The sequence below is a fragment of the Panthera uncia genome (assembly GCF_023721935.1).
Source record: "Panthera uncia isolate 11264 chromosome A3 unlocalized genomic scaffold, Puncia_PCG_1.0 HiC_scaffold_11, whole genome shotgun sequence".
Taxonomy (NCBI): domain Eukaryota; kingdom Metazoa; phylum Chordata; class Mammalia; order Carnivora; family Felidae; genus Panthera; species Panthera uncia.
Genome location: NW_026057578.1, coordinates 79,831,665 through 79,837,981, shown reverse-complemented (window position 1 = coordinate 79,837,981; position 6,317 = coordinate 79,831,665).

Genomic DNA, 6,317 nt, shown 5'->3' with positions numbered 1-6,317 from the left:
AAGAGTGCAGACTTGTATCAGCGATGCCATGCCCCAACTCAGAGAAATATGACCAGTTTAGTATAGCAGGAAGAGGTCATTTTCCAAACTGGTTACATTCCAACAGAATTTCCTAAAGGTCAAGAAGGCACGCTATATTTCTCTGTAAACAAAACAGAGTAGGAAAGAATGATAAAACACTCAGGACGGAGTCTTGGCACACAGAGAAATGTTTTAAATATGTAGGTGGAGATCTAAGCATTCTTAGAGGTGAGGTAGAGTCTCACAGGGATGCAAAATGAAGGAAATGTTTAGAGCATCCACAGATCAGGAACACCATGCCTCCACCTGCTCTGCCCACTGCAGGCCCTCAATAAATGTTTATTGACTTGAATTAATAAGCTTCATAGTTCTAAAATGTAGGCCGAGGCCTAATTAGCTAGTCTACGTAAACCCTCAGGAAAAAAAAAAAAAAAAGTCATTCTTAATGTACCTCCATTTTATATTTGGAGAACAAGGGGCACAGAATGGTTAAGTTACATCCTCATATCACCTTATAAGTTAGAGGCAGAGCCAAGACAAGAGCCCAGATGCACAAACACCCACCAGCCACCCCTGAACTGGCCAAATACTAACAAGGCCAGTCGCTGAGGAGTCAGGAACTCCAAAACAAATGGACTTTGAGGTCTAGATTCAGAGAATTTTTAGCTCCCTCAACAGATGAAGGGACTTGAAATTAACTCATCGAACTCTCCCAGTGCCTGGCTCAGGAAACTGGGGCTTCCAAGTTCAGGTAAGAAGTTACGGAGGAAGAATTCTAAGATGGCCCAAGGAAGACTGACAAATAGTAAGGTCTCACCAAAAAGGTATGAGTTCTGGAGGCAGACAGTCCTGTTTGGCATCCAACTCTATCACTCACCAGCTGTGACCTGAAGCAATTTACCAACCTCTCCAAGACTCAGTTTCCTCTTCTATAAAACAAAAATTGTAATGGCCATCTTGCAGAGTTGATGTGGAAACTGAACGCTAATACGAACACTAGTCCATTATAGGCACTCAGAGACAAACCAACAAACAAAATTCCAGTTAAAAAGAACAATCCCACTAAGAACAGCAGAGCGTCATACATTTAGAGGATGTGTGAAGGTTTCTACCAACCTGATGAAAGGAAATCTAAAATAGTTAATAAATACATGGACAGGGAGGCATTCAACCTGAAGATCACAAGGATGATTTTTTCCAGTATGAGAAAAATGCAACTCATTTGCTCCAGCAACTCATGAGCAGATGTCACTCTGGAACGATGCCCTTGACACAGGGCAGGCTGCCTTTCATTGTCTGTTCTCCCCCTTACTCTCCCAATTATGGCTTTTAATATTTGATGTTCATCAGATACACCACATACTACATGGTGGTATATCCATATACCATATAGATGTGTTTCTTTTTTAATTGAAGTATAATTGACAGAATGTTACCTTATAGATTGCCTTTTTAAAACAGACTCACAAGATTGAGGGCAGATGTAAAACACACTTAAATTTGTTCAAAGACTTAAGGAAGAGTTTAATCACTTAACGTTGCATCCAATGGCAAGATTTGTGACAGAACTGGCTACTGAAAATGCATTTGGGGAGTTCTCACCTTCTAACCAAAACTTATATTAAATCAACATAGTGATATGCATTTGAAATTTTATTTGGCAATACAATGGTTTCTATTATCTATATCTCTGTATTAAAGGGAAACCATTCCTTTTTCACATGGAATTGATTTCAAAAGGAATTATATTTCTGAGAGAGAGATACTTACGAGATCTGTACCTGGGAGCCTCTGAGACTATAGATGTTAAATAGTATCAGTGTTGAAAGAACCTCAGTGGTCTGCTGAGAGCCTTGAAATATGTACCAATACACCTCTCTTGACCCAAGACTGCAGTCTAGGAGCCACTTAAAAATCTGTGGTAATGCTGGGGCGCCTGGGTGGCGCAGTCGGTTAAGCGTCCGACTTCAGCCAGGTCACGATCTCGCAGTCCGTGAGTTCGAGCCCCGCGTCACGCTCTGGGCTGATGGCTCGGAGCCTGGAGCCTGTTTCCGATTCTGTGTCTCCCTCTCTCTCTGCCCCTCCCCCGTTCATGCTCTGTCTCTCTCTGTCCCAAAAATAAATAAAAAACGTTTAAAAAAAAAAATTAAAAAAAAAAAATCTGTGGTAATGCAATGACCATTTAGAGTAACTTAAGAATCACCTCCAAAGGGCAATTACATTAAGAAAACAAAACAAAACAGGATAGTGAAGACAATTTGATTCCCATTAGAAAGTTAAAAATCCTGGCAACTTTCTTACTTCTTCAGGGTGATGTAAGTCAGAAGACTTCAGGTTCAGGAAAGCCAGGAATATACAATCCAGGGTAGGTTTTTAAATTAAATTTACCAATTTACTGTTTCCTTAAACACAATAGAAGCCAAATTTTTTATGGGGACATTTCCCCAATAATAAAGCCAAGCAATTTCACCTTCTAAGACATCAAAACTCAACACTTTTGATTACACAGGACCGTATCTTCTTCAAAATTAAATTTCACATTAGTAAATTTTGATCAACAAACTAGTCTTAGTTTCCCAGATGTCCTGCTCCATTCCCAATGACCTGGAGGGGCACTGTGAAGTCAAGGAAGTTTATAAGGGCTCTGCTTTGTCTATCTTCCTCTAAATGTTGGGGTTTCATTAAGTTCCATCTTTCCATCTTCCACCATCTTCTCATCTTACTTTACAGACTCTCCTTGGGTGATCTTGTCCACTTCTTCCTACGTGCTGATGACTTTCAACTCTCTCCCTACCTCTAGCTCAGCTCTTTCTCCTGAGCTTCAGACTCGTATCTCCAAACGCTTCCTGGACATCTCTGCCTGGATACCCCATTCTCAAATTCATCATGCACATCATGGAGCTCTTGTTCTCCATCTAATGTACCCCTCTTCCACCTTTCTCATTTTCCTTGCTGGTGCCAAGATCCGTCCAATCACATAGCCCAGAACCCCGAACACAGTGCTATATAAGCACAGGCGACACTTCAAGTATAGTAGCAAATTTACTACAGGGCAGGAAAGCAGGGAGGCATTCCAAGTGGCATATGTAATCATTGAGACACCAAAATGAGAAAGAACATGGCATGTGTATTATTAGTCAGGATAGGATAGGCTCTGCTGAGATGGTAAATAAACACATAATCTGTGTGGCTTTTTGTTTTTCTCTTTAAAAAAAGATCTGATGGGGGCGCCTGCGTGGCTCAGTCAGTTAAGCGTCTGACTTTGGCTCAGGTCATGATTTCACTGTTCCTGCGTTCAAGCCCTGCATCGGGCTCTGTGTTGACAGCTCAGAGCCTGGAGCCTGCCTTGGATTCTATGTCTCCCTCTCTCTCTGTCCCTCCCCTACTTGCGCTCTGTCTGTCTCTCAAAAATATATAAACATTAAACAAATTTTTAAAAAAAAATATCTGATGCCAATTGGTCAGTTTTCTTGCAACATAAATCCAGGACTTAGTCTGCCTCCATCTTGCAACCCATTGTCTTAGATTTCTGCACTTTCTGGATTATAGACAGTAGAAAATGAGTATGAAGAGGTCAGACTCTCTCTTAGCTTCCTTGAACCAGAAGTGTCATATCCCTGCTGCTCACTTTTCTGTTGTCAAGTTTGATCATTGTCCCAATCCAACTACCAGAGAAACTGAGAAATATCTTCTCATCTGCCCAGGGAGATGAAATGAGGTAATGAACACCATTGTCTGCACTATAACATGTTTAGGAATCTATAAAAAGAACAGTGGAGCACTTGGGTGGCTCAGTCGGCTAAGCATCCGACTTTGTTTCAGGTCATAATCTCATAGTTTGTGGGTTCAAGCCCCACATTCGGCTCTGTGCTGACAGCTCAGAGCCTGGAGCCTGCTTCAGATTTTGTGTCTCCCTTTCTCTCTGCCCGCCCCCCCCCCCCCCGCTCGTGCTCTGTTCCCCTCCCCCCCCTGTCCCAAAAAAAAAAAAAAAAAAAAAAAAAAAAAAAAAAGAACAGCATATCTGGAAATCAATGGGGATGGTGAGGGGTGATATGTGTTGTGGGGAAAAGGTGGGTAGACAGTGCCAGCAAAGTCAACAAAACTATCTAGAAGGACTGAGTGTGGCCAAGAGTCTGAGTGCCACGCTGAGGATAATGGGATTTTGAAGGTGAGAACAGAGAATCCTGGAGCTCAAACTTCCCAAACTGAGGCACCTGAAGTAAAGGGCCAGCTTCTGCTCCCAGGCCAGCCTAACGTTCCTATTGCTTTAAGAATCAGTGGAGTCCAGACTAAGGTCCGGGATCCAGCCTGAAAACAAATAAATGAAAAAGCTCCTGGTGGTACTGTGACCACCTTCTCTGGATGCTGTATGATTCTTCCTTAAGGGCTTGGTCCCCACACTTCCCCCTTGGTACTCCCTTCTCAGCGGCACCCCAGCTCCCAAGCAGGTTCACCTCCCTGTTCTCCCTAGCCTGACTTTCTCTTTGACCTTGGTGGATGTGGATTCTTGCCCCCTTTGCTTCTGAGAAGGCTCCACCTCCAGCAGTATTTACCCCAGCTGACTTCCACTCTGTTTTATACTCAGCTGTCTTCTGCCAGTTGAGAAGTCCAGTCAAAAGACAAAATAACAACAACACTTACTGTTTAATACATGCTTAGCACTGTTCAAGCATTTTATATACATAATCATATATATACACACGCACATACATGTAACCACCATACATTAATATATATTATATATGATTAATAAATTATATGTTATAACATATCTTATATACATATGTCTGTAAATGCTATATGTATCTAGATAGATCAATCGATAGATCATTTCATTCTCGAACCAAGGCCATGAGATAGGTGGTTTCACCTCTATTATGCAGATGAAAAAACTGAGGCAAAAGAAGTTGACTTGCCACATTCATGCAGACTGTAAGTTGGTCGAACTGGAATTTTAGTTCAGGATGCCAGGCTTTTAACCACTATGCTACACTACAAAATAAAGGATGATGGAGAGGAAGGGAGATAGAAACAAGATAGCTTGACGATCTTTAAAAAAAAAAAAAAAGTGAGGAGTTGTGATTAGCCTGAGAAGCAGAAGAGTCTCCACTGGAGAGAACTGCAGAGGAGGAGGTGCCACCACAGGCTAGAAAGCCTACAACTATTCACACAAGGGGTATTTGTCTGCTTGAAAAGGCACAAACTCCTGAAGAGGATAATGCCTGAATTTTTATCAATGGAATTTCACATGCGTGGCAGGTGGGAGGCAGGGAGATTTGAGCCCCTCGAATTACAGCTCCTCGGCCCTGCCTCAGAGAAGTCCATTCGTCTTGGCAAAGCCCCTCCCACACACGCACAATGTGCGGTCTCTCGAGGCAGGACATCGTGTCAGCCCCGCGCACAAAATGAGAACTGTTTCCCTGAGTGCAGCTGGCGCGCCCTTTCAGCGGGTCCCAGCTGCCCGGAGCCGCGCCTGCAGCCGGGCCACGCCCCCAGATGAATATTCAAGACTGCCTTGTGCTCAGAGCCCGGGATTTCAAAGCCTCTAAAAGGATTAGAAGGACTGTGGGGGCTCCCTGATAGGGAGTTAGAAGGAAGGAGGGAGCTGGGCTTTGTCAGGACTTGCTTTTGAGAACTACAAAGAGCGCAAGGAAACTGAAGTCTTCGACTGCTAATCCAGGCGAGGTCAAATTTATAAAGGGAGCTTGGTGCTCCTCGTAGTTTATCAAATCTTTCAATGTCCCTCCACACCAACGCGCAACTACTGCTGTTTTGCAGACAAGCTCTGTTTCCAGCACTGGGAACCATGAAAACCAAGAGTAGAGTTTAGCTGTATTGAGCGCAATTTCAGAACTCTTATCCCGGTAAACTGTGTTCACAGTATACCTCTCTCACAAAAAGGTCCTGGTGCGGTTATATTAATTTGTGCATTCTTATTATCTAATCTATGACTTCTAAATGGGTGTCAGTCTATGTCCTAGGCTAGAAACTTTTAATTAAACTTTTATGATATATATACTCTCAGATCTAGTTGGGACATAATTAGAGAATTAACCATACCTATTAATACTTATATTGGGCTCTATTATTTTTATTAATGGAGAAATTTCCCAGCACAGATCATCTGAGAGGGTGGATAGTACCCAAATGCATTTCATTGACTTATAATACAAGGTAGGCTTTGGGGGAAGTACATTCAGTCTTTTGCTGTTGTTGAGTCCTTAAGAGTTCACTTTAGAATTCACTTAACAGAAATCATTGGTAAGTGTGCATCTTTTCCATTAATCCCTCCATTA